The 22,872-nt window shown below is 45.4% G+C and overlaps 47 non-coding genes across 47 annotated transcripts; all 47 read left to right on the plus strand.

The window, feature by feature from the left end:
• The first annotated feature begins 245 nt into the window (after window positions 1-245).
• On the plus strand, window positions 246-364 carry LOC134117432 (5S ribosomal RNA). Its single transcript, XR_009948988.1, has one exon. It is a non-coding gene; the product is annotated as a 5S ribosomal RNA (ribosomal RNA).
• Window positions 365-703: 339 nt separating this feature from the next.
• Window positions 704-822, plus strand: LOC134117433 (5S ribosomal RNA). Its single transcript, XR_009948989.1, has one exon. It is a non-coding gene; the product is annotated as a 5S ribosomal RNA (ribosomal RNA).
• A 396-nt stretch (window positions 823-1,218) lies between these two features.
• LOC134117434 (5S ribosomal RNA) lies at window positions 1,219-1,337 on the plus strand. Its single transcript, XR_009948990.1, has one exon. It is a non-coding gene; the product is annotated as a 5S ribosomal RNA (ribosomal RNA).
• A 339-nt stretch (window positions 1,338-1,676) lies between these two features.
• On the plus strand, window positions 1,677-1,795 carry LOC134117435 (5S ribosomal RNA). The gene has a single exon (XR_009948991.1). It is a non-coding gene; the product is annotated as a 5S ribosomal RNA (ribosomal RNA).
• Window positions 1,796-2,134: 339 nt separating this feature from the next.
• LOC134117436 (5S ribosomal RNA) lies at window positions 2,135-2,253 on the plus strand. Its single transcript, XR_009948992.1, has one exon. It is a non-coding gene; the product is annotated as a 5S ribosomal RNA (ribosomal RNA).
• A 396-nt stretch (window positions 2,254-2,649) lies between these two features.
• LOC134117438 (5S ribosomal RNA) lies at window positions 2,650-2,768 on the plus strand. Its single transcript, XR_009948994.1, has one exon. It is a non-coding gene; the product is annotated as a 5S ribosomal RNA (ribosomal RNA).
• A 339-nt stretch (window positions 2,769-3,107) lies between these two features.
• On the plus strand, window positions 3,108-3,226 carry LOC134117439 (5S ribosomal RNA). Its single transcript, XR_009948995.1, has one exon. It is a non-coding gene; the product is annotated as a 5S ribosomal RNA (ribosomal RNA).
• A 339-nt stretch (window positions 3,227-3,565) lies between these two features.
• LOC134117440 (5S ribosomal RNA) lies at window positions 3,566-3,684 on the plus strand. Its single transcript, XR_009948996.1, has one exon. It is a non-coding gene; the product is annotated as a 5S ribosomal RNA (ribosomal RNA).
• A 396-nt stretch (window positions 3,685-4,080) lies between these two features.
• On the plus strand, window positions 4,081-4,199 carry LOC134117441 (5S ribosomal RNA). The gene has a single exon (XR_009948997.1). It is a non-coding gene; the product is annotated as a 5S ribosomal RNA (ribosomal RNA).
• Window positions 4,200-4,538: 339 nt separating this feature from the next.
• On the plus strand, window positions 4,539-4,657 carry LOC134117442 (5S ribosomal RNA). Its single transcript, XR_009948998.1, has one exon. It is a non-coding gene; the product is annotated as a 5S ribosomal RNA (ribosomal RNA).
• A 396-nt stretch (window positions 4,658-5,053) lies between these two features.
• Window positions 5,054-5,172, plus strand: LOC134117443 (5S ribosomal RNA). Its single transcript, XR_009948999.1, has one exon. It is a non-coding gene; the product is annotated as a 5S ribosomal RNA (ribosomal RNA).
• A 339-nt stretch (window positions 5,173-5,511) lies between these two features.
• LOC134117444 (5S ribosomal RNA) lies at window positions 5,512-5,630 on the plus strand. Its single transcript, XR_009949000.1, has one exon. It is a non-coding gene; the product is annotated as a 5S ribosomal RNA (ribosomal RNA).
• A 339-nt stretch (window positions 5,631-5,969) lies between these two features.
• Window positions 5,970-6,088, plus strand: LOC134117445 (5S ribosomal RNA). The gene has a single exon (XR_009949001.1). It is a non-coding gene; the product is annotated as a 5S ribosomal RNA (ribosomal RNA).
• Window positions 6,089-6,484: 396 nt separating this feature from the next.
• Window positions 6,485-6,603, plus strand: LOC134117446 (5S ribosomal RNA). Its single transcript, XR_009949002.1, has one exon. It is a non-coding gene; the product is annotated as a 5S ribosomal RNA (ribosomal RNA).
• A 396-nt stretch (window positions 6,604-6,999) lies between these two features.
• Window positions 7,000-7,118, plus strand: LOC134117447 (5S ribosomal RNA). Its single transcript, XR_009949003.1, has one exon. It is a non-coding gene; the product is annotated as a 5S ribosomal RNA (ribosomal RNA).
• A 339-nt stretch (window positions 7,119-7,457) lies between these two features.
• LOC134117449 (5S ribosomal RNA) lies at window positions 7,458-7,576 on the plus strand. Its single transcript, XR_009949005.1, has one exon. It is a non-coding gene; the product is annotated as a 5S ribosomal RNA (ribosomal RNA).
• Window positions 7,577-7,972: 396 nt separating this feature from the next.
• LOC134117450 (5S ribosomal RNA) lies at window positions 7,973-8,091 on the plus strand. The gene has a single exon (XR_009949006.1). It is a non-coding gene; the product is annotated as a 5S ribosomal RNA (ribosomal RNA).
• Window positions 8,092-8,487: 396 nt separating this feature from the next.
• On the plus strand, window positions 8,488-8,606 carry LOC134117451 (5S ribosomal RNA). The gene has a single exon (XR_009949007.1). It is a non-coding gene; the product is annotated as a 5S ribosomal RNA (ribosomal RNA).
• A 339-nt stretch (window positions 8,607-8,945) lies between these two features.
• LOC134117452 (5S ribosomal RNA) lies at window positions 8,946-9,064 on the plus strand. The gene has a single exon (XR_009949008.1). It is a non-coding gene; the product is annotated as a 5S ribosomal RNA (ribosomal RNA).
• Window positions 9,065-9,403: 339 nt separating this feature from the next.
• Window positions 9,404-9,522, plus strand: LOC134117453 (5S ribosomal RNA). The gene has a single exon (XR_009949009.1). It is a non-coding gene; the product is annotated as a 5S ribosomal RNA (ribosomal RNA).
• Window positions 9,523-9,919: 397 nt separating this feature from the next.
• Window positions 9,920-10,038, plus strand: LOC134117454 (5S ribosomal RNA). Its single transcript, XR_009949010.1, has one exon. It is a non-coding gene; the product is annotated as a 5S ribosomal RNA (ribosomal RNA).
• A 339-nt stretch (window positions 10,039-10,377) lies between these two features.
• LOC134117455 (5S ribosomal RNA) lies at window positions 10,378-10,496 on the plus strand. Its single transcript, XR_009949011.1, has one exon. It is a non-coding gene; the product is annotated as a 5S ribosomal RNA (ribosomal RNA).
• A 396-nt stretch (window positions 10,497-10,892) lies between these two features.
• LOC134117456 (5S ribosomal RNA) lies at window positions 10,893-11,011 on the plus strand. Its single transcript, XR_009949012.1, has one exon. It is a non-coding gene; the product is annotated as a 5S ribosomal RNA (ribosomal RNA).
• Window positions 11,012-11,350: 339 nt separating this feature from the next.
• Window positions 11,351-11,469, plus strand: LOC134117457 (5S ribosomal RNA). The gene has a single exon (XR_009949013.1). It is a non-coding gene; the product is annotated as a 5S ribosomal RNA (ribosomal RNA).
• A 339-nt stretch (window positions 11,470-11,808) lies between these two features.
• On the plus strand, window positions 11,809-11,927 carry LOC134117458 (5S ribosomal RNA). The gene has a single exon (XR_009949014.1). It is a non-coding gene; the product is annotated as a 5S ribosomal RNA (ribosomal RNA).
• A 396-nt stretch (window positions 11,928-12,323) lies between these two features.
• LOC134117460 (5S ribosomal RNA) lies at window positions 12,324-12,442 on the plus strand. Its single transcript, XR_009949016.1, has one exon. It is a non-coding gene; the product is annotated as a 5S ribosomal RNA (ribosomal RNA).
• Window positions 12,443-12,781: 339 nt separating this feature from the next.
• Window positions 12,782-12,900, plus strand: LOC134117461 (5S ribosomal RNA). Its single transcript, XR_009949017.1, has one exon. It is a non-coding gene; the product is annotated as a 5S ribosomal RNA (ribosomal RNA).
• A 396-nt stretch (window positions 12,901-13,296) lies between these two features.
• On the plus strand, window positions 13,297-13,415 carry LOC134117462 (5S ribosomal RNA). Its single transcript, XR_009949018.1, has one exon. It is a non-coding gene; the product is annotated as a 5S ribosomal RNA (ribosomal RNA).
• A 339-nt stretch (window positions 13,416-13,754) lies between these two features.
• LOC134117463 (5S ribosomal RNA) lies at window positions 13,755-13,873 on the plus strand. Its single transcript, XR_009949019.1, has one exon. It is a non-coding gene; the product is annotated as a 5S ribosomal RNA (ribosomal RNA).
• A 396-nt stretch (window positions 13,874-14,269) lies between these two features.
• On the plus strand, window positions 14,270-14,388 carry LOC134117464 (5S ribosomal RNA). Its single transcript, XR_009949020.1, has one exon. It is a non-coding gene; the product is annotated as a 5S ribosomal RNA (ribosomal RNA).
• A 339-nt stretch (window positions 14,389-14,727) lies between these two features.
• Window positions 14,728-14,846, plus strand: LOC134117465 (5S ribosomal RNA). The gene has a single exon (XR_009949021.1). It is a non-coding gene; the product is annotated as a 5S ribosomal RNA (ribosomal RNA).
• Window positions 14,847-15,185: 339 nt separating this feature from the next.
• On the plus strand, window positions 15,186-15,304 carry LOC134117466 (5S ribosomal RNA). Its single transcript, XR_009949022.1, has one exon. It is a non-coding gene; the product is annotated as a 5S ribosomal RNA (ribosomal RNA).
• Window positions 15,305-15,700: 396 nt separating this feature from the next.
• Window positions 15,701-15,819, plus strand: LOC134117467 (5S ribosomal RNA). Its single transcript, XR_009949023.1, has one exon. It is a non-coding gene; the product is annotated as a 5S ribosomal RNA (ribosomal RNA).
• A 339-nt stretch (window positions 15,820-16,158) lies between these two features.
• Window positions 16,159-16,277, plus strand: LOC134117468 (5S ribosomal RNA). The gene has a single exon (XR_009949024.1). It is a non-coding gene; the product is annotated as a 5S ribosomal RNA (ribosomal RNA).
• A 396-nt stretch (window positions 16,278-16,673) lies between these two features.
• Window positions 16,674-16,792, plus strand: LOC134117469 (5S ribosomal RNA). The gene has a single exon (XR_009949025.1). It is a non-coding gene; the product is annotated as a 5S ribosomal RNA (ribosomal RNA).
• A 339-nt stretch (window positions 16,793-17,131) lies between these two features.
• LOC134117471 (5S ribosomal RNA) lies at window positions 17,132-17,250 on the plus strand. Its single transcript, XR_009949027.1, has one exon. It is a non-coding gene; the product is annotated as a 5S ribosomal RNA (ribosomal RNA).
• A 396-nt stretch (window positions 17,251-17,646) lies between these two features.
• LOC134117472 (5S ribosomal RNA) lies at window positions 17,647-17,765 on the plus strand. Its single transcript, XR_009949028.1, has one exon. It is a non-coding gene; the product is annotated as a 5S ribosomal RNA (ribosomal RNA).
• A 339-nt stretch (window positions 17,766-18,104) lies between these two features.
• Window positions 18,105-18,223, plus strand: LOC134117473 (5S ribosomal RNA). The gene has a single exon (XR_009949029.1). It is a non-coding gene; the product is annotated as a 5S ribosomal RNA (ribosomal RNA).
• Window positions 18,224-18,619: 396 nt separating this feature from the next.
• Window positions 18,620-18,738, plus strand: LOC134117474 (5S ribosomal RNA). The gene has a single exon (XR_009949030.1). It is a non-coding gene; the product is annotated as a 5S ribosomal RNA (ribosomal RNA).
• Window positions 18,739-19,077: 339 nt separating this feature from the next.
• LOC134117475 (5S ribosomal RNA) lies at window positions 19,078-19,196 on the plus strand. Its single transcript, XR_009949031.1, has one exon. It is a non-coding gene; the product is annotated as a 5S ribosomal RNA (ribosomal RNA).
• A 396-nt stretch (window positions 19,197-19,592) lies between these two features.
• Window positions 19,593-19,711, plus strand: LOC134117477 (5S ribosomal RNA). Its single transcript, XR_009949033.1, has one exon. It is a non-coding gene; the product is annotated as a 5S ribosomal RNA (ribosomal RNA).
• A 339-nt stretch (window positions 19,712-20,050) lies between these two features.
• On the plus strand, window positions 20,051-20,169 carry LOC134117478 (5S ribosomal RNA). Its single transcript, XR_009949034.1, has one exon. It is a non-coding gene; the product is annotated as a 5S ribosomal RNA (ribosomal RNA).
• A 396-nt stretch (window positions 20,170-20,565) lies between these two features.
• On the plus strand, window positions 20,566-20,684 carry LOC134117479 (5S ribosomal RNA). Its single transcript, XR_009949035.1, has one exon. It is a non-coding gene; the product is annotated as a 5S ribosomal RNA (ribosomal RNA).
• Window positions 20,685-21,023: 339 nt separating this feature from the next.
• Window positions 21,024-21,142, plus strand: LOC134117480 (5S ribosomal RNA). Its single transcript, XR_009949036.1, has one exon. It is a non-coding gene; the product is annotated as a 5S ribosomal RNA (ribosomal RNA).
• Window positions 21,143-21,481: 339 nt separating this feature from the next.
• On the plus strand, window positions 21,482-21,600 carry LOC134117481 (5S ribosomal RNA). Its single transcript, XR_009949037.1, has one exon. It is a non-coding gene; the product is annotated as a 5S ribosomal RNA (ribosomal RNA).
• Window positions 21,601-21,996: 396 nt separating this feature from the next.
• Window positions 21,997-22,115, plus strand: LOC134117483 (5S ribosomal RNA). The gene has a single exon (XR_009949039.1). It is a non-coding gene; the product is annotated as a 5S ribosomal RNA (ribosomal RNA).
• A 339-nt stretch (window positions 22,116-22,454) lies between these two features.
• On the plus strand, window positions 22,455-22,573 carry LOC134117484 (5S ribosomal RNA). The gene has a single exon (XR_009949040.1). It is a non-coding gene; the product is annotated as a 5S ribosomal RNA (ribosomal RNA).
• Window positions 22,574-22,872: the final 299 nt, after the last annotated feature.

Below are 22,872 nucleotides of genomic sequence, written 5' to 3' on the forward strand. Positions count from 1 at the left end.
GTTTCATGGTTGCTAAATTAGTGTTGATCAACATTTAACAATTGGCATACTTTTGTTTGTAATTTAGCCGTTCAAATACAGGTGCTAACCCAACATGTTAGAATTGCCAGTGAAGAAAAGTAAAGTTACCTTCAGGTTTTAGGAACCTCTCTTGCCAATCCTAAGAACTGCTTCAATTTTAGAAAAACAAACTCTTCTGATTATCTTTGACACGTTTTAAAGGATTAGGAAAAAGATAAAAAGCAGCTTACGGCCATACCTCTCTGGTTCCGCCCGATCTCGTCTGATCTCGGAAGCTAAGCAGAGCAGGGCCTGGTTAGTACCTGGATGGAAGACCGCCTGGGAATCCCAGGTGCCGTAAGCTTTTTCACTTCTCTCTCCGAAAGCCGCCCAGCGCCGCAGATTGTACACCTACACAATTGTAAAAAGCATTTCACATTGTAGAAGAGATGCAATAGGAAGAAGATGAAAGGTGGCTTACGTCCGTACCATCGTCAGGCCATTTGAGGTGGCGGGGACTGCAATGGCCATCCACCGATTGGCTGGGACTCCTGGGCGGGTCTTCTCTAGTCCATCCAATTTTCGGCATAGGATGTCACAGCCTTCTTTGCATACCCTTATTTAACCCACACAAAGATGCCAACGGCAGGCGTGACATAATTTTTTGACGCATTATAAAGGATTAGGAAAAAGATAAAGAGCAGCTTACGGCCATACCTCTCTGGTTCCGCCCGATCTCGTCTGATCTCGGAAGCTAAGCAGAGCAGGGCCTGGTTAGTACCTGGATGGAAGACCGCCTGGGAATCCCAGGTGCCGTAAGCTTTTTCACTTCTCTCTGGAAGCCGCCGAGCGCCGCAGATTGTACACCTACAAATTACAAAAAGTATATCACATTGTCGAAGAGATGCATGTTTAGTGTTGTTTTAACGTTGGATATATAAGGAACTTAGACAATATAATCAAAAATGATTCCGTTTCATGGTTGCTAAATTAGTGTTGATCCACATTTAACAATTGGCATACTTTTGTTTGTAATTTAGCCGTTGAAATACAGGTGCTAACCCAACATGTTAGAATTGCCAGTGAAGAAAAGTAAAGTTACCTTCAGGTTTTAGGAACCTCTCTTGCCAATCCTAAGAACTGCTTCAATTTTAGAAAAAGAAACTCTTCTGATTATCTTTGACACGTTTTAAAGGATTAGGAAAAAGGTAAAAAGCAGCTTACGGCCATACCTCTCTGGTTCCGCCCGATCTCGTCTGATCTCGGAAGCTAAGCAGAGCAGGGCCTGGTTAGTACCTGGATGGAAGACCGCCTGGGAATCCCAGGTGCCGTAAGCTTTTTCACTTCTCTCTCCGAAAGCCGCCCAGCGCCGCAGATTGTACACCTACACAATTGTAAAAAGCATTTCACATTGTAGAAGAGATGCAATAGGAAGAAGATGAAAGGTGGCTTACGTCCATACCATCGTCAGGCCATTTGAGGTGGCGGGGACTGCAATGGCCATCCACCGATTGGCTGGGACTCCTGGGCGGGTCTTCTCTAGTCCATCCAATTTTCGGCTTAGGATGTCACAGCCTTCTTTGCATACCCTTATTTAACCCACACAAAGATGCCAACGGCAGGCGTGACATAATTTTTTGACGCATTATAAAGGATTAGGAAAAAGATAAAGAGCAGCTTACGGCCATACCTCTCTGGTTCCGCCCGATCTCGTCTGATCTCGGAAGCTAAGCAGAGCAGGGCCTGGTTAGTACCTGGATGGAAGACCGCCTGGGAATCCCAGGTGCCGTAAGCTTTTTCACTTCTCTCTCCGAAAGCCGCCCAGCGCCGCAGATTGTACACCTACACAATTGTAAAAAGCATTTCACATTGTAGAAGAGATGCAATAGGAAGAAGATGAAAGGTGGCTTACGTCCATACCATCGTCAGGCCATTTGAGGTGGCGGGGACTGCAATGGCCATCCACCGATTGGCTGGGACTCCTGGGCGGGTCTTCTCTAGTCCATCCAATTTTCGGCATAGGATGTCACAGCCTTCTTTGCATACCCTTATTTAACCCACACAAAGATGCCAACGGCAGGCGTGACATAATTTTTTGACGCATTATAAAGGATTAGGAAAAAGATAAAGAGCAGCTTACGGCCATACCTCTCTGGTTCCGCCCGATCTCGTCTGATCTCGGAAGCTAAGCAGAGCAGGGCCTGGTTAGTACCTGGATGGAAGACCGCCTGGGAATCCCAGGTGCCGTAAGCTTTTTCACTTCTCTCTGGAAGCCGCCGAGCGCCGCAGATTGTACACCTACAAATTACAAAAAGTATATCACATTGTCGAAGAGATGCATGTTTAGTGTTGTTTTAACGTTGGATATATAAGGAACTTAGACAATATAATCAAAAATGATTCCGTTTCATGGTTGCTAAATTAGTGTTGATCAACATTTAACAATTGGCATACTTTTGTTTGTAATTTAGCCGTTGAAATACAGGTGCTAACCCAACATGTTAGAATTGCCAGTGAAGAAAAGTAAAGTTACCTTCAGGTTTTAGGAACCTCTCTTGCCAATCCTAAGAACTGCTTCAATTTTAGAAAAAGAAACTCTTCTGATTATCTTTGACACGTTTTAAAGGATTAGGAAAAAGGTAAAAAGCAGCTTACGGCCATACCTCTCTGGTTCCGCCCGATCTCGTCTGATCTCGGAAGCTAAGCAGAGCAGGGCCTGGTTAGTACCTGGATGGAAGACCGCCTGGGAATCCCAGGTGCCGTAAGCTTTTTCACTTCTCTCTCCGAAAGCCGCCCAGCGCCGCAGATTGTACACCTACACAATTGTAAAAAGCATTTCACATTGTAGAAGAGATGCAATAGGAAGAAGATGAAAGGTGGCTTACGTCCATACCATCGTCAGGCCATTTGAGGTGGCGGGGACTGCAATGGCCATCCACCGATTGGCTGGGACTCCTGGGCGGGTCTTCTCTAGTCCATCCAATTTTCGGCTTAGGATGTCACAGCCTTCTTTGCATACCCTTATTTAACCCACACAAAGATGCCAACGGCAGGCGTGACATAATTTTTTGACGCATTATAAAGGATTAGGAAAAAGATAAAGAGCAGCTTACGGCCATACCTCTCTGGTTCCGCCCGATCTCGTCTGATCTCGGAAGCTAAGCAGAGCAGGGCCTGGTTAGTACCTGGATGGAAGACCGCCTGGGAATCCCAGGTGCCGTAAGCTTTTTCACTTCTCTCTCCGAAAGCCGCCCAGCGCCGCAGATTGTACACCTACACAATTGTAAAAAGCATTTCACATTGTAGAAGAGATGCAATAGGAAGATGATGAAAGGTGGCTTACGTCCATACCATCGTCAGGCCATTTGAGGTGGCGGGGACTGCAATGGCCATCCACCGATTGGCTGGGACTCCTGGGCGGGTCTTCTCTAGTCCATCCAATTTTCGGCATAGGATGTCACAGCCTTCTTTGCATACCCTTATTTAACCCACACAAAGATGCCAACGGCAGGCGTGACATAATTTTTTGACGCATTATAAAGGATTAGGAAAAAGATAAAAAGCAGCTTACGGCCATACCTCTCTGGTTCCGCCCGATCTCGTCTGATCTCGGAAGCTAAGCAGAGCAGGGCCTGGTTAGTACCTGGATGGAAGACCGCCTGGGAATCCCAGGTGCCGTAAGCTTTTTCACTTCTCTCTGGAAGCCGCCGAGCGCCGCAGATTGTACACCTACAAATTACAAAAAGTATATCACATTGTCGAAGAGATGCATGTTTAGTGTTGTTTTAACGTTGGATATATAAGGAACTTAGACAATATCATCAAAAATGATTCCGTTTCATGGTTGCTAAATTAGTGTTGATCAACATTTAACAATTGGCATACTTTTGTTTGTAATTTAGCCGTTCAAATACAGGTGCTAACCCAACATGTTAGAATTGCCAGTGAAGAAAAGTAAAGTTACCTTCAGGTTTTAGGAACCTCTCTTGCCAATCCTAAGAACTGCTTCAATTTTAGAAAAACAAACTCTTCTGATTATCTTTGACACGTTTTAAAGGATTAGGAAAAAGATAAAAAGCAGCTTACGGCCATACCTCTCTGGTTCCGCCCGATCTCGTCTGATCTCGGAAGCTAAGCAGAGCAGGGCCTGGTTAGTACCTGGATGGAAGACCGCCTGGGAATCCCAGGTGCCGTAAGCTTTTTCACTTCTCTCTCCGAAAGCCGCCCAGCGCCGCAGATTGTACACCTACACAATTGTAAAAAGCATTTCACATTGTAGAAGAGATGCAATAGGAAGAAGATGAAAGGTGGCTTACGTCCGTACCATCGTCAGGCCATTTGAGGTGGCGGGGACTGCAATGGCCATCCACCGATTGGCTGGGACTCCTGGGCGGGTCTTCTCTAGTCCATCCAATTTTCGGCATAGGATGTCACAGCCTTCTTTGCATACCCTTATTTAACCCACACAAAGATGCCAACGGCAGGCGTGACATAATTTTTTGACGCATTATAAAGGATTAGGAAAAAGATAAAGAGCAGCTTACGGCCATACCTCTCTGGTTCCGCCCGATCTCGTCTGATCTCGGAAGCTAAGCAGAGCAGGGCCTGGTTAGTACCTGGATGGAAGACCGCCTGGGAATCCCAGGTGCCGTAAGCTTTTTCACTTCTCTCTGGAAGCCGCCGAGCGCCGCAGATTGTACACCTACAAATTACAAAAAGTATATCACATTGTCGAAGAGATGCATGTTTAGTGTTGTTTTAACGTTGGATATATAAGGAACTTAGACAATATAATCAAAAATGATTCCGTTTCATGGTTGCTAAATTAGTGTTGATCCACATTTAACAATTGGCATACTTTTGTTTGTAATTTAGCCGTTGAAATACAGGTGCTAACCCAACATGTTAGAATTGCCAGTGAAGAAAAGTAAAGTTACCTTCAGGTTTTAGGAACCTCTCTTGCCAATCCTAAGAACTGCTTCAATTTTAGAAAAAGAAACTCTTCTGATTATCTTTGACACGTTTTAAAGGATTAGGAAAAAGGTAAAAAGCAGCTTACGGCCATACCTCTCTGGTTCCGCCCGATCTCGTCTGATCTCGGAAGCTAAGCAGAGCAGGGCCTGGTTAGTACCTGGATGGAAGACCGCCTGGGAATCCCAGGTGCCGTAAGCTTTTTCACTTCTCTCTCCGAAAGCCGCCCAGCGCCGCAGATTGTACACCTACACAATTGTAAAAAGCATTTCACATTGTAGAAGAGATGCAATAGGAAGAAGATGAAAGGTGGCTTACGTCCATACCATCGTCAGGCCATTTGAGGTGGCGGGGACTGCAATGGCCATCCACCGATTGGCTGGGACTCCTGGGCGGGTCTTCTCTAGTCCATCCAATTTTCGGCTTAGGATGTCACAGCCTTCTTTGCATACCCTTATTTAACCCACACAAAGATGCCAACGGCAGGCGTGACATAATTTTTTGACGCATTATAAAGGATTAGGAAAAAGATAAAGAGCAGCTTACGGCCATACCTCTCTGGTTCCGCCCGATCTCGTCTGATCTCGGAAGCTAAGCAGAGCAGGGCCTGGTTAGTACCTGGATGGAAGACCGCCTGGGAATCCCAGGTGCCGTAAGCTTTTTCACTTCTCTCTCCGAAAGCCGCCCAGCGCCGCAGATTGTACACCTACACAATTGTAAAAAGCATTTCACATTGTAGAAGAGATGCAATAGGAAGAAGATGAAAGGTGGCTTACGTCCATACCATCGTCAGGCCATTTGAGGTGGCGGGGACTGCAATGGCCATCCACCGATTGGCTGGGACTCCTGGGCGGGTCTTCTCTAGTCCATCCAATTTTCGGCATAGGATGTCACAGCCTTCTTTGCATACCCTTATTTAACCCACACAAAGATGCCAACGGCAGGCGTGACATAATTTTTTGACGCATTATAAAGGATTAGGAAAAAGATAAAGAGCAGCTTACGGCCATACCTCTCTGGTTCCGCCCGATCTCGTCTGATCTCGGAAGCTAAGCAGAGCAGGGCCTGGTTAGTACCTGGATGGAAGACCGCCTGGGAATCCCAGGTGCCGTAAGCTTTTTCACTTCTCTCTGGAAGCCGCCGAGCGCCGCAGATTGTACACCTACAAATTACAAAAAGTATATCACATTGTCGAAGAGATGCATGTTTAGTGTTGTTTTAACGTTGGATATATAAGGAACTTAGACAATATAATCAAAAATGATTCCGTTTCATGGTTGCTAAATTAGTGTTGATCAACATTTAACAATTGGCATACTTTTGTTTGTAATTTAGCCGTTGAAATACAGGTGCTAACCCAACATGTTAGAATTGCCAGTGAAGAAAAGTAAAGTTACCTTCAGGTTTTAGGAACCTCTCTTGCCAATCCTAAGAACTGCTTCAATTTTAGAAAAAGAAACTCTTCTGATTATCTTTGACACGTTTTAAAGGATTAGGAAAAAGGTAAAAAGCAGCTTACGGCCATACCTCTCTGGTTCCGCCCGATCTCGTCTGATCTCGGAAGCTAAGCAGAGCAGGGCCTGGTTAGTACCTGGATGGAAGACCGCCTGGGAATCCCAGGTGCCGTAAGCTTTTTCACTTCTCTCTGGAAGCCGCCGAGCGCCGCAGATTGTACACCTACAAATTACAAAAAGTATATCACATTGTCGAAGAGATGCATGTTTAGTGTTGTTTTAACGTTGGATATATAAGGAACTTAGACAATATAATCAAAAATGATTCCGTTTCATGGTTGCTAAATTAGTGTTGATCAACATTTAACAATTGGCATACTTTTGTTTGTAATTTAGCCGTTGAAATACAGGTGCTAACCCAACATGTTAGAATTGCCAGTGAAGAAAAGTAAAGTTACCTTCAGGTTTTAGGAACCTCTCTTGCCAATCCTAAGAACTGCTTCAATTTTAGAAAAAGAAACTCTTCTGATTATCTTTGACACGTTTTAAAGGATTAGGAAAAAGGTAAAAAGCAGCTTACGGCCATACCTCTCTGGTTCCGCCCGATCTCGTCTGATCTCGGAAGCTAAGCAGAGCAGGGCCTGGTTAGTACCTGGATGGAAGACCGCCTGGGAATCCCAGGTGCCGTAAGCTTTTTCACTTCTCTCTCCGAAAGCCGCCCAGCGCCGCAGATTGTACACCTACACAATTGTAAAAAGCATTTCACATTGTAGAAGAGATGCAATAGGAAGAAGATGAAAGGTGGCTTACGTCCATACCATCGTCAGGCCATTTGAGTTGGCGGGGACTGCAATGGCCATCCACCGATTGGCTGGGACTCCTGGGCGGGTCTTCTCTAGTCCATCCAATTTTCGGCATAGGATGTCACAGCCTTCTTTGCATACCCTTATTTAACCCACACAAAGATGCCAACGGCAGGCGTGACATAATTTTTTGACGCATTATAAAGGATTAGGAAAAAGATAAAGAGCAGCTTACGGCCATACCTCTCTGGTTCCGCCCGATCTCGTCTGATCTCGGAAGCTAAGCAGAGCAGGGCCTGGTTAGTACCTGGATGGAAGACCGCCTGGGAATCCCAGGTGCCGTAAGCTTTTTCACTTCTCTCCGGAAGCCGCCGAGCGCCGCGGATTGTACACCTACAAATTACAAAAAGTATATCACATTGTCGAAGAGATGCATGTTTAGTGTTGTTTTAACGTTGGATATATAAGGAACTTAGACAATATCATCAAAAATGATTCCGTTTCATGGTTGCTAAATTAGTGTTGATCAACATTTAACAATTGGCATACTTTTGTTTGTAATTTAGCCGTTGAAATACAGGTGCTAACCCAACATGTTAGAATTGCCAGTGAAGAAAAGTAAAGTTACCTTCAGGTTTTAGGAACTTCTCTTGCCAATCCTAAGAACTGCTTCAATTTTAGAAAAAGGAGCTCTTCTGATTATCTTTGACACGTTTTAAAGGATTAGGAAAAAGATAAAAAGCAGCTTACGGCCATACCTCTCTGGTTCCGCCCGATCTCGTCTGATCTCGGAAGCTAAGCAGAGCAGGGCCTGGTTAGTACCTGGATGGAAGACCGCCTGGGAATCCCAGGTGCCGTAAGCTTTTTCACTTCTCTCTGGAAGCCGCCGAGCGCCGCAGATTGTACACCTACAAATTACAAAAAGTATATCACATTGTCGAAGAGATGCATGTTTAGTGTTGTTTTAACGTTGGATATATAAGGAACTTAGACAATATCATCAAAATTGATTCCGTTTCATGGTTGCTAAATTAGTGTTGATCAACATTTAACAATTGGCATACTTTTGTTTGTAATTTAGCCGTTGAAATACAGGTGCTAACCCAACATGTTAGAATTGCCAGTGAAGAAAAGTAAAGTTACCTTCAGGTTTTAGGAACCTCTCTTGCCAATCCTAAGAACTGCTTCAATTTTAGAAAAAGAAACTCTTCTGATTATCTTTGACACGTTTTAAAGGATTAGGAAAAAGGTAAAAACCAGCTTACGGCCATACCTCTCTGGTTCCGCCCGATCTCGTCTGATCTCGGAAGCTAAGCAGAGCAGGGCCTGGTTAGTACCTGGATGGAAGACCGCCTGGGAATCCCAGGTGCCGTAAGCTTTTTCACTTCTCTCTCCGAAAGCCGCCCAGCGCCGCAGATTGTACACCTACACAATTGTAAAAAGCATTTCACATTGTAGAAGAGATGCAATAGGAAGAAGATGAAAGGTGGCTTACGTCCATACCATCGTCAGGCCATTTGAGGTGGCGGGGACTGCAATGGCCATCCACCGATTGGCTGGGACTCCTGGGCGGGTCTTCTCTAGTCCATCCAATTTTCGGCATAGGATGTCACAGCCTTCTTTGCATACCCTTATTTAACCCACACAAAGATGCCAACGGCAGGCGTGACATAATTTTTTGACGCATTATAAAGGATTAGGAAAAAGATAAAAAGCAGCTTACGGCCATACCTCTCTGGTTCCGCCCGATCTCGTCTGATCTCGGAAGCTAAGCAGAGCAGGGCCTGGTTAGTACCTGGATGGAAGACCGCCTGGGAATCCCAGGTGCCGTAAGCTTTTTCACTTCTCTCTCCGAAAGCCGCCCAGCGCCGCAGATTGTACACCTACACAATTGTAAAAAGCATTTCACATTGTAGAAGAGATGCAATAGGAAGAAGATGAAAGGTGGCTTACGTCCGTACCATCGTCAGGCCATTTGAGGTGGCGGGGACTGCAATGGCCATCCACCGATTGGCTGGGACTCCTGGGCGGGTCTTCTCTAGTCCATCCAATTTTCGGCATAGGATGTCACAGCCTTCTTTGCATACCCTTATTTAACCCACACAAAGATGCCAACGGCAGGCGTGACATAATTTTTTGACGCATTATAAAGGATTAGGAAAAAGATAAAGAGCAGCTTACGGCCATACCTCTCTGGTTCCGCCCGATCTCGTCTGATCTCGGAAGCTAAGCAGAGCAGGGCCTGGTTAGTACCTGGATGGAAGACCGCCTGGGAATCCCAGGTGCCGTAAGCTTTTTCACTTCTCTCTGGAAGCCGCCGAGCGCCGCAGATTGTACACCTACAAATTACAAAAAGTATATCACATTGTCGAAGAGATGCATGTTTAGTGTTGTTTTAACGTTGGATATATAAGGAACTTAGACAATATCATCAAAAATGATTCCGTTTCATGGTTGCTAAATTAGTGTTGATCAACATTTAACAATTGGCATACTTTTGTTTGTAATTTAGCCGTTCAAATACAGGTGCTAACCCAACATGTTAGAATTGCCAGTGAAGAAAAGTAAAGTTACCTTCAGGTTTTAGGAACCTCTCTTGCCAATCCTAAGAACTGCTTCAATTTTAGAAAAACAAACTCTTCTGATTATCTTTGACACGTTTTAAAGGATTAGGAAAAAGATAAAAAAAAAGCTTACGGCCATACCTCTCTGGTTCCGCCCGATCTCGTCTGATCTCGGAAGCTAAGCAGAGCAGGGCCTGGTTAGTACCTGGATGGAAGACCGCCTGGGAATCCCAGGTGCCGTAAGCTTTTTCACTTCTCTCTCCGAAAGCCGCCCAGCGCCGCAGATTGTACACCTACACAATTGTAAAAAGCATTTCACATTGTAGAAGAGATGCAATAGGAAGAAGATGAAAGGTGGCTTACGTCCGTACCATCGTCAGGCCATTTGAGGTGGCGGGGACTGCAATGGCCATCCACCGATTGGCTGGGACTCCTGGGCGGGTCTTCTCTAGTCCATCCAATTTTCGGCATAGGATGTCACAGCCTTCTTTGCATACCCTTATTTAACCCACACAAAGATGCCAACGGCAGGCGTGACATAATTTTTTGACGCATTATAAAGGATTAGGAAAAAGATAAAGAGCAGCTTACGGCCATACCTCTCTGGTTCCGCCCGATCTCGTCTGATCTCGGAAGCTAAGCAGAGCAGGGCCTGGTTAGTACCTGGATGGAAGACCGCCTGGGAATCCCAGGTGCCGTAAGCTTTTTCACTTCTCTCTGGAAGCCGCCGAGCGCCGCAGATTGTACACCTACAAATTACAAAAAGTATATCACATTGTCGAAGAGATGCATGTTTAGTGTTGTTTTAACGTTGGATATATAAGGAACTTAGACAATATAATCAAAAATGATTCCGTTTCATGGTTGCTAAATTAGTGTTGATCAACATTTAACAATTGGCATACTTTTGTTTGTAATTTAGCCGTTGAAATACAGGTGCTAACCCAACATGTTAGAATTGCCAGTGAAGAAAAGTAAAGTTACCTTCAGGTTTTAGGAACCTCTCTTGCCAATCCTAAGAACTGCTTCAATTTTAGAAAAAGAAACTCTTCTGATTATCTTTGACACGTTTTAAAGGATTAGGAAAAAGGTAAAAAGCAGCTTACGGCCATACCTCTCTGGTTCCGCCCGATCTCGTCTGATCTCGGAAGCTAAGCAGAGCAGGGCCTGGTTAGTACCTGGATGGAAGACCGCCTGGGAATCCCAGGTGCCGTAAGCTTTTTCACTTCTCTCTCCGAAAGCCGCCCAGCGCCGCAGATTGTACACCTACACAATTGTAAAAAGCATTTCACATTGTAGAAGAGATGCAATAGGAAGAAGATGAAAGGTGGCTTACGTCCATACCATCGTCAGGCCATTTGAGGTGGCGGGGACTGCAATGGCCATCCACCGATTGGCTGGGACTCCTGGGCGGGTCTTCTCTAGTCCATCCAATTTTCGGCTTAGGATGTCACAGCCTTCTTTGCATACCCTTATTTAACCCACACAAAGATGCCAACGGCAGGCGTGACATAATTTTTTGACGCATTATAAAGGATTAGGAAAAAGATAAAGAGCAGCTTACGGCCATACCTCTCTGGTTCCGCCCGATCTCGTCTGATCTCGGAAGCTAAGCAGAGCAGGGCCTGGTTAGTACCTGGATGGAAGACCGCCTGGGAATCCCAGGTGCCGTAAGCTTTTTCACTTCTCTCTCCGAAAGCCGCCCAGCGCCGCAGATTGTACACCTACACAATTGTAAAAAGCATTTCACATTGTAGAAGAGATGCAATAGGAAGAAGATGAAAGGTGGCTTACGTCCATACCATCGTCAGGCCATTTGAGGTGGCGGGGACTGCAATGGCCATCCACCGATTGGCTGGGACTCCTGGGCGGGTCTTCTCTAGTCCATCCAATTTTCGGCATAGGATGTCACAGCCTTCTTTGCATACCCTTATTTAACCCACACAAAGATGCCAACGGCAGGCGTGACATAATTTTTTGACGCATTATAAAGGATTAGGAAAAAGATAAAAAGCAGCTTACGGCCATACCTCTCTGGTTCCGCCCGATCTCGTCTGATCTCGGAAGCTAAGCAGAGCAGGGCCTGGTTAGTACCTGGATGGAAGACCGCCTGGGAATCCCAGGTGCCGTAAGCTTTTTCACTTCTCTCTGGAAGCCGCCGAGCGCCGCAGATTGTACACCTACAAATTACAAAAAGTATATCACATTGTCGAAGAGATGCATGTTTAGTGTTGTTTTAACGTTGGATATATAAGGAACTTAGACAATATCATCAAAAATGATTCCGTTTCATGATTGCTAAATTAGTGTTGATCAACATTTAACAATTGGCATACTTTTGTTTGTAATTTAGCCGTTGAAATACAGGTGCTAACCCAACATGTTAGAATTGCCAGTGAAGAAAAGTAAAGTTACCTTCAGGTTTTAGGAACCTCTCTTGCCAATCCTAAGAACTGCTTCAATTTTAGAAAAAGAAACTCTTCTGATTATCTTTGACACGTTTTAAAGGATTAGGAAAAAGGTAAAAAGCAGCTTACGGCCATACCTCTCTGGTTCCGCCCGATCTCGTCTGATCTCGGAAGCTAAGCAGAGCAGGGCCTGGTTAGTACCTGGATGGAAGACCGCCTGGGAATCCCAGGTGCCGTAAGCTTTTTCACTTCTCTCTCCGAAAGCCGCCCAGCGCCGCAGATTGTACACCTACACAATTGTAAAAAGCATTTCACATTGTAGAAGAGATGCAATAGGAAGAAGATGAAAGGTGGCTTACGTCCGTACCATCGTCAGGCCATTTGAGGTGGCGGGGACTGCAATGGCCATCCACCGATTGGCTGGGACTCCTGGGCGGGTCTTCTCTAGTCCATCCAATTTTCGGCATAGGATGTCACAGCCTTCTTTGCATACCCTTATTTAACCCACACAAAGATGCCAACGGCAGGCGTGACATAATTTTTTGACGCATTATAAAGGATTAGGAAAAAGATAAAGAGCAGCTTACGGCCATACCTCTCTGGTTCCGCCCGATCTCGTCTGATCTCGGAAGCTAAGCAGAGCAGGGCCTGGTTAGTACCTGGATGGAAGACCGCCTGGGAATCCCAGGTGCCGTAAGCTTTTTCACTTCTCTCTGGAAGCCGCCGAGCGCCGCAGATTGTACACCTACAAATTACAAAAAGTATATCACATTGTCGAAGAGATGCATGTTTAGTGTTGTTTTAACGTTGGATATATAAGGAACTTAGACAATATCATCAAAAATGATTCCGTTTCATGGTTGCTAAATTAGTGTTGATCAACATTTAACAATTGGCATACTTTTGTTTGTAATTTAGCCGTTCAAATACAGGTGCTAACCCAACATGTTAGAATTGCCAGTGAAGAAAAGTAAAGTTACCTTCAGGTTTTAGGAACCTCTCTTGCCAATCCTAAGAACTGCTTCAATTTTAGAAAAACAAACTCTTCTGATTATCTTTGACACGTTTTAAAGGATTAGGAAAAAGATAAAAAGCAGCTTACGGCCATACCTCTCTGGTTCCGCCCGATCTCGTCTGATCTCGGAAGCTAAGCAGAGCAGGGCCTGGTTAGTACCTGGATGGAAGACCGCCTGGGAATCCCAGGTGCCGTAAGCTTTTTCACTTCTCTCTCCGAAAGCCGCCCAGCGCCGCAGATTGTACACCTACACAATTGTAAAAAGCATTTCACATTGTAGAAGAGATGCAATAGGAAGAAGATGAAAGGTGGCTTACGTCCGTACCATCGTCAGGCCATTTGAGGTGGCGGGGACTGCAATGGCCATCCACCGATTGGCTGGGACTCCTGGGCGGGTCTTCTCTAGTCCATCCAATTTTCGGCATAGGATGTCACAGCCTTCTTTGCATACCCTTATTTAACCCACACAAAGATGCCAACGGCAGGCGTGACATAATTTTTTGACGCATTATAAAGGATTAGGAAAAAGATAAAGAGCAGCTTACGGCCATACCTCTCTGGTTCCGCCCGATCTCGTCTGATCTCGGAAGCTAAGCAGAGCAGGGCCTGGTTAGTACCTGGATGGAAGACCGCCTGGGAATCCCAGGTGCCGTAAGCTTTTTCACTTCTCTCTGGAAGCCGCCGAGCGCCGCAGATTGTACACCTACAAATTACAAAAAGTATATCACATTGTCGAAGAGATGCATGTTTAGTGTTGTTTTAACGTTGGATATATAAGGAACTTAGACAATATAATCAAAAATGATTCCGTTTCATGGTTGCTAAATTAGTGTTGATCAACATTTAACAATTGGCATACTTTTGTTTGTAATTTAGCCGTTGAAATACAGGTGCTAACCCAACATGTTAGAATTGCCAGTGAAGAAAAGTAAAGTTACCTTCAGGTTTTAGGAACCTCTCTTGCCAATCCTAAGAACTGCTTCAATTTTAGAAAAAGAAACTCTTCTGATTATCTTTGACACGTTTTAAAGGATTAGGAAAAAGGTAAAAAGCAGCTTACGGCCATACCTCTCTGGTTCCGCCCGATCTCGTCTGATCTCGGAAGCTAAGCAGAGCAGGGCCTGGTTAGTACCTGGATGGAAGACCGCCTGGGAATCCCAGGTGCCGTAAGCTTTTTCACTTCTCTCTCCGAAAGCCGCCCAGCGCCGCAGATTGTACACCTACACAATTGTAAAAAGCATTTCACATTGTAGAAGAGATGCAATAGGAAGAAGATGAAAGGTGGCTTACGTCCGTACCATCGTCAGGCCATTTGAGGTGGCGGGGACTGCAATGGCCATCCACCGATTGGCTGGGACTCCTGGGCGGGTCTTCTCTAGTCCATCCAATTTTCGGCATAGGATGTCACAGCCTTCTTTGCATACCCTTATTTAACCCACACAAAGATGCCAACGGCAGGCGTGACATAATTTTTTGACGCATTATAAAGGATTAGGAAAAAGATAAAGAGCAGCTTACGGCCATACCTCTCTGGTTCCGCCCGATCTCGTCTGATCTCGGAAGCTAAGCAGAGCAGGGCCTGGTTAGTACCTGGATGGAAGACCGCCTGGGAATCCCAGGTGCCGTAAGCTTTTTCACTTCTCTCTCCGAAAGCCGCCCAGCGCCGCAGATTGTACACCTACACAATTGTAAAAAGCATTTCACATTGTAGAAGAGATGCAATAGGAAGAAGATGAAAGGTGGCTTACGTCCATACCATCGTCAGGCCATTTGAGGTGGCGGGGACTGCAATGGCCATCCACCGATTGGCTGGGACTCCTGGGCGGGTCTTCTCTAGTCCATCCAATTTTCGGCATAGGATGTCACAGCCTTCTTTGCATACCCTTATTTAACCCACACAAAGATGCCAACGGCAGGCGTGACATAATTTTTTGACGCATTATAAAGGATTAGGAAAAAGATAAAAAGCAGCTTACGGCCATACCTCTCTGGTTCCGCCCGATCTCGTCTGATCTCGGAAGCTAAGCAGAGCAGGGCCTGGTTAGTACCTGGATGGAAGACCGCCTGGGAATCCCAGGTGCCGTAAGCTTTTTCACTTCTCTCTGGAAGCCGCCGAGCGCCGCAGATTGTACACCTACAAATTACAAAAAGTATATCACATTGTCGAAGAGATGCATGTTTAGTGTTGTTTTAACGTTGGATATATAAGGAACTTAGACAATATCATCAAAAATGATTCCGTTTCATGATTGCTAAATTAGTGTTGATCAACATTTAACAATTGGCATACTTTTGTTTGTAATTTAGCCGTTGAAATACAGGTGCTAACCCAACATGTTAGAATTGCCAGTGAAGAAAAGTAAAGTTACCTTCAGGTTTTAGGAACCTCTCTTGCCAATCCTAAGAACTGCTTCAATTTTAGAAAAAGAAACTCTTCTGATTATCTTTGACACGTTTTAAAGGATTAGGAAAAAGGTAAAAAGCAGCTTACGGCCATACCTCTCTGGTTCCGCCCGATCTCGTCTGATCTCGGAAGCTAAGCAGAGCAGGGCCTGGTTAGTACCTGGATGGAAGACCGCCTGGGAATCCCAGGTGCCGTAAGCTTTTTCACTTCTCTCTCCGAAAGCCGCCCAGCGCCGCAGATTGTACACCTACACAATTGTAAAAAGCATTTCACATTGTAGAAGAGATGCAATAGGAAGAAGATGAAAGGTGGCTTACGTCCATACCATCGTCAGGCCATTTGAGGTGGCGGGGACTGCAATGGCCATCCACCGATTGGCTGGGACTCCTGGGCGGGTCTTCTCTAGTCCATCCAATTTTCGGCATAGGATGTCACAGCCTTCTTTGCATACCCTTATTTAACCCACACAAAGATGCCAACGGCAGGCGTGACATAATTTTTTGACGCATTATAAAGGATTAGGAAAAAGATAAAAAGCAGCTTACGGCCATACCTCTCTGGTTCCGCCCGATCTCGTCTGATCTCGGAAGCTAAGCAGAGCAGGGCCTGGTTAGTACCTGGATGGAAGACCGCCTGGGAATCCCAGGTGCCGTAAGCTTTTTCACTTCTCTCTGGAAGCCGCCGAGCGCCGCAGATTGTACACCTACAAATTACAAAAAGTATATCACATTGTCGAAGAGATGCATGTTTAGTGTTGTTTTAACGTTGGATATATAAGGAACTTAGACAATATCATCAAAAATGATTCCGTTTCATGATTGCTAAATTAGTGTTGATCAACATTTAACAATTGGCATACTTTTGTTTGTAATTTAGCCGTTGAAATACAGGTGCTAACCCAACATGTTAGAATTGCCAGTGAAGAAAAGTAAAGTTACCTTCAGGTTTTAGGAACCTCTCTTGCCAATCCTAAGAACTGCTTCAATTTTAGAAAAAGAAACTCTTCTGATTATCTTTGACACGTTTTAAAGGATTAGGAAAAAGGTAAAAAGCAGCTTACGGCCATACCTCTCTGGTTCCGCCCGATCTCGTCTGATCTCGGAAGCTAAGCAGAGCAGGGCCTGGTTAGTACCTGGATGGAAGACCGCCTGGGAATCCCAGGTGCCGTAAGCTTTTTCACTTCTCTCTCCGAAAGCCGCCCAGCGCCGCAGATTGTACACCTACACAATTGTAAAAAGCATTTCACATTGTAGAAGAGATGCAATAGGAAGAAGATGAAAGGTGGCTTACGTCCGTACCATCGTCAGGCCATTTGAGGTGGCGGGGACTGCAATGGCCATCCACCGATTGGCTGGGACTCCTGGGCGGGTCTTCTCTAGTCCATCCAATTTTCGGCATAGGATGTCACAGCCTTCTTTGCATACCCTTATTTAACCCACACAAAGATGCCAACGGCAGGCGTGACATAATTTTTTGACGCATTATAAAGGATTAGGAAAAAGATAAAGAGCAGCTTACGGCCATACCTCTCTGGTTCCGCCCGATCTCGTCTGATCTCGGAAGCTAAGCAGAGCAGGGCCTGGTTAGTACCTGGATGGAAGACCGCCTGGGAATCCCAGGTGCCGTAAGCTTTTTCACTTCTCTCTGGAAGCCGCCGAGCGCCGCAGATTGTACACCTACAAATTACAAAAAGTATATCACATTGTCGAAGAGATGCATGTTTAGTGTTGTTTTAACGTTGGATATATAAGGAACTTAGACAATATCATCAAAAATGATTCCGTTTCATGGTTGCTAAATTAGTGTTGATCAACATTTAACAATTGGCATACTTTTGTTTGTAATTTAGCCGTTCAAATACAGGTGCTAACCCAACATGTTAGAATTGCCAGTGAAGAAAAGTAAAGTTACCTTCAGGTTTTAGGAACCTCTCTTGCCAATCCTAAGAACTGCTTCAATTTTAGAAAAACAAACTCTTCTGATTATCTTTGACACGTTTTAAAGGATTAGGAAAAAGATAAAAAGCAGCTTACGGCCATACCTCTCTGGTTCCGCCCGATCTCGTCTGATCTCGGAAGCTAAGCAGAGCAGGGCCTGGTTAGTACCTGGATGGAAGACCGCCTGGGAATCCCAGGTGCCGTAAGCTTTTTCACTTCTCTCTCCGAAAGCCGCCCAGCGCCGCAGATTGTACACCTACACAATTGTAAAAAGCATTTCACATTGTAGAAGAGATGCAATAGGAAGAAGATGAAAGGTGGCTTACGTCCGTACCATCGTCAGGCCATTTGAGGTGGCGGGGACTGCAATGGCCATCCACCGATTGGCTGGGACTCCTGGGCGGGTCTTCTCTAGTCCATCCAATTTTCGGCATAGGATGTCACAGCCTTCTTTGCATACCCTTATTTAACCCACACAAAGATGCCAACGGCAGGCGTGACATAATTTTTTGACGCATTATAAAGGATTAGGAAAAAGATAAAGAGCAGCTTACGGCCATACCTCTCTGGTTCCGCCCGATCTCGTCTGATCTCGGAAGCTAAGCAGAGCAGGGCCTGGTTAGTACCTGGATGGAAGACCGCCTGGGAATCCCAGGTGCCGTAAGCTTTTTCACTTCTCTCTGGAAGCCGCCGAGCGCCGCAGATTGTACACCTACAAATTACAAAAAGTATATCACATTGTCGAAGAGATGCATGTTTAGTGTTGTTTTAACGTTGGATATATAAGGAACTTAGACAATATAATCAAAAATGATTCCGTTTCATGGTTGCTAAATTAGTGTTGATCAACATTTAACAATTGGCATACTTTTGTTTGTAATTTAGCCGTTGAAATACAGGTGCTAACCCAACATGTTAGAATTGCCAGTGAAGAAAAGTAAAGTTACCTTCAGGTTTTAGGAACCTCTCTTGCCAATCCTAAGAACTGCTTCAATTTTAGAAAAAGAAACTCTTCTGATTATCTTTGACACGTTTTAAAGGATTAGGAAAAAGGTAAAAAGCAGCTTACGGCCATACCTCTCTGGTTCCGCCCGATCTCGTCTGATCTCGGAAGCTAAGCAGAGCAGGGCCTGGTTAGTACCTGGATGGAAGACCGCCTGGGAATCCCAGGTGCCGTAAGCTTTTTCACTTCTCTCTCCGAAAGCCGCCCAGCGCCGCAGATTGTACACCTACACAATTGTAAAAAGCATTTCACATTGTAGAAGAGATGCAATAGGAAGAAGATGAAAGGTGGCTTACGTCCGTACCATCGTCAGGCCATTTGAGGTGGCGGGGACTGCAATGGCCATCCACCGATTGGCTGGGACTCCTGGGCGGGTCTTCTCTAGTCCATCCAATTTTCGGCATAGGATGTCACAGCCTTCTTTGCATACCCTTATTTAACCCACACAAAGATGCCAACGGCAGGCGTGACATAATTTTTTGACGCATTATAAAGGATTAGGAAAAAGATAAAGAGCAGCTTACGGCCATACCTCTCTGGTTCCGCCCGATCTCGTCTGATCTCGGAAGCTAAGCAGAGCAGGGCCTGGTTAGTACCTGGATGGAAGACCGCCTGGGAATCCCAGGTGCCGTAAGCTTTTTCACTTCTCTCTGGAAGCCGCCGAGCGCCGCAGATTGTACACCTACAAATTACAAAAAGTATATCACATTGTCGAAGAGATGCATGTTTAGTGTTGTTTTAACGTTGGATATATAAGGAACTTAGACAATATCATCAAAAATGATTCCGTTTCATGGTTGCTAAATTAGTGTTGATCAACATTTAACAATTGGCATACTTTTGTTTGTAATTTAGCCGTTCAAATACAGGTGCTAACCCAACATGTTAGAATTGCCAGTGAAGAAAAGTAAAGTTACCTTCAGGTTTTAGGAACCTCTCTTGCCAATCCTAAGAACTGCTTCAATTTTAGAAAAACAAACTCTTCTGATTATCTTTGACACGTTTTAAAGGATTAGGAAAAAGATAAAAAGCAGCTTACGGCCATACCTCTCTGGTTCCGCCCGATCTCGTCTGATCTCGGAAGCTAAGCAGAGCAGGGCCTGGTTAGTACCTGGATGGAAGACCGCCTGGGAATCCCAGGTGCCGTAAGCTTTTTCACTTCTCTCTCCGAAAGCCGCCCAGCGCCGCAGATTGTACACCTACACAATTGTAAAAAGCATTTCACATTGTAGAAGAGATGCAATAGGAAGAAGATGAAAGGTGGCTTACGTCCGTACCATCGTCAGGCCATTTGAGGTGGCGGGGACTGCAATGGCCATCCACCGATTGGCTGGGACTCCTGGGCGGGTCTTCTCTAGTCCATCCAATTTTCGGCATAGGATGTCACAGCCTTCTTTGCATACCCTTATTTAACCCACACAAAGATGCCAACGGCAGGCGTGACATAATTTTTTGACGCATTATAAAGGATTAGGAAAAAGATAAAGAGCAGCTTACGGCCATACCTCTCTGGTTCCGCCCGATCTCGTCTGATCTCGGAAGCTAAGCAGAGCAGGGCCTGGTTAGTACCTGGATGGAAGACCGCCTGGGAATCCCAGGTGCCGTAAGCTTTTTCACTTCTCTCTGGAAGCCGCCGAGCGCCGCAGATTGTACACCTACAAATTACAAAAAGTATATCACATTGTCGAAGAGATGCATGTTTAGTGTTGTTTTAACGTTGGATATATAAGGAACTTAGACAATATAATCAAAAATGATTCCGTTTCATGGTTGCTAAATTAGTGTTGATCAACATTTAACAATTGGCATACTTTTGTTTGTAATTTAGCCGTTGAAATACAGGTGCTAACCCAACATGTTAGAATTGCCAGTGAAGAAAAGTAAAGTTACCTTCAGGTTTTAGGAACCTCTCTTGCCAATCCTAAGAACTGCTTCAATTTTAGAAAAAGAAACTCTTCTGATTATCTTTGACACGTTTTAAAGGATTAGGAAAAAGGTAAAAAGCAGCTTACGGCCATACCTCTCTGGTTCCGCCCGATCTCGTCTGATCTCGGAAGCTAAGCAGAGCAGGGCCTGGTTAGTACCTGGATGGAAGACCGCCTGGGAATCCCAGGTGCCGTAAGCTTTTTCACTTCTCTCTCCGAAAGCCGCCCAGCGCCGCAGATTGTACACCTACACAATTGTAAAAAGCATTTCACATTGTAGAAGAGATGCAATAGGAAGAAGATGAAAGGTGGCTTACGTCCATACCATCGTCAGGCCATTTGAGGTGGCGGGGACTGCAATGGCCATCCACCGATTGGCTGGGACTCCTGGGCGGGTCTTCTCTAGTCCATCCAATTTTCGGCTTAGGATGTCACAGCCTTCTTTGCATACCCTTATTTAACCCACACAAAGATGCCAACGGCAGGCGTGACATAATTTTTTGACGCATTATAAAGGATTAGGAAAAAGATAAAGAGCAGCTTACGGCCATACCTCTCTGGTTCCGCCCGATCTCGTCTGATCTCGGAAGCTAAGCAGAGCAGGGCCTGGTTAGTACCTGGATGGAAGACCGCCTGGGAATCCCAGGTGCCGTAAGCTTTTTCACTTCTCTCTCCGAAAGCCGCCCAGCGCCGCAGATTGTACACCTACACAATTGTAAAAAGCATTTCACATTGTAGAAGAGATGCAATAGGAAGAAGATGAAAGGTGGCTTACGTCCATACCATCGTCAGGCCATTTGAGGTGGCGGGGACTGCAATGGCCATCCACCGATTGGCTGGGACTCCTGGGCGGGTCTTCTCTAGTCCATCCAATTTTCGGCATAGGATGTCACAGCCTTCTTTGCATACCCTTATTTAACCCACACAAAGATGCCAACGGCAGGCGTGACATAATTTTTTGACGCATTATAAAGGATTAGGAAAAAGATAAAAAGCAGCTTACGGCCATACCTCTCTGGTTCCGCCCGATCTCGTCTGATCTCGGAAGCTAAGCAGAGCAGGGCCTGGTTAGTACCTGGATGGAAGACCGCCTGGGAATCCCAGGTGCCGTAAGCTTTTTCACTTCTCTCTGGAAGCCGCCGAGCGCCGCAGATTGTACACCTACAAATTACAAAAAGTATATCACATTGTCGAAGAGATGCATGTTTAGTGTTGTTTTAACGTTGGATATATAAGGAACTTAGACAATATCATCAAAAATGATTCCGTTTCATGGTTGCTAAATTAGTGTTGATCAACATTTAACAATTGGCATACTTTTGTTTGTAATTTAGCCGTTGAAATACAGGTGCTAACCCAACATGTTAGAATTGCCAGTGAAGAAAAGTAAAGTTACCTTCAGGTTTTAGGAACCTCTCTTGCCAATCCTAAGAACTGCTTCAATTTTAGAAAAAGAAACTCTTCTGATTATCTTTGACACGTTTTAAAGGATTAGGAAAAAGGTAAAAAGCAGCTTACGGCCATACCTCTCTGGTTCCGCCCGATCTCGTCTGATCTCGGAAGCTAAGCAGAGCAGGGCCTGGTTAGTACCTGGATGGAAGACCGCCTGGGAATCCCAGGTGCCGTAAGCTTTTTCACTTCTCTCTCCGAAAGCCGCCCAGCGCCGCAGATTGTACACCTACACAATTGTAAAAAGCATTTCACATTGTAGAAGAGATGCAATAGGAAGAAGATGAAAGGTGGCTTACGTCCATACCATCGTCAGGCCATTTGAGGTGGCGGGGACTGCAATGGCCATCCACCGATTGGCTGGGACTCCTGGGCGGGTCTTCTCTAGTCCATCCAATTTTCGGCTTAGGATGTCACAGCCTTCTTTGCATACCCTTATTTAACCCACACAAAGATGCCAACGGCAGGCGTGACATAATTTTTTGACGCATTATAAAGGATTAGGAAAAAGATAAAGAGCAGCTTACGGCCATACCTCTCTGGTTCCGCCCGATCTCGTCTGATCTCGGAAGCTAAGCAGAGCAGGGCCTGGTTAGTACCTGGATGGAAGACCGCCTGGGAATCCCAGGTGCCGTAAGCTTTTTCACTTCTCTCTCCGAAAGCCGCCCAGCGCCGCAGATTGTACACCTACACAATTGTAAAAAGCATTTCACATTGTAGAAGAGATGCAATAGGAAGATGATGAAAGGTGGCTTACGTCCATACCATCGTCAGGCCATTTGAGGTGGCGGGGACTGCAATGGCCATCCACCGATTGGCTGGGACTCCTGGGCGGGTCTTCTCTAGTCCATCCAATTTTCGGCATAGGATGTCACAGCCTTCTTTGCATACCCTTATTTAACCCACACAAAGATGCCAACGGCAGGCGTGACATAATTT

The sequence above is a fragment of the Pungitius pungitius genome, unplaced genomic scaffold (genome assembly GCF_949316345.1).
Source record: "Pungitius pungitius unplaced genomic scaffold, fPunPun2.1 scaffold_24, whole genome shotgun sequence".
NCBI lineage: Eukaryota > Metazoa > Chordata > Actinopteri > Perciformes > Gasterosteidae > Pungitius > Pungitius pungitius.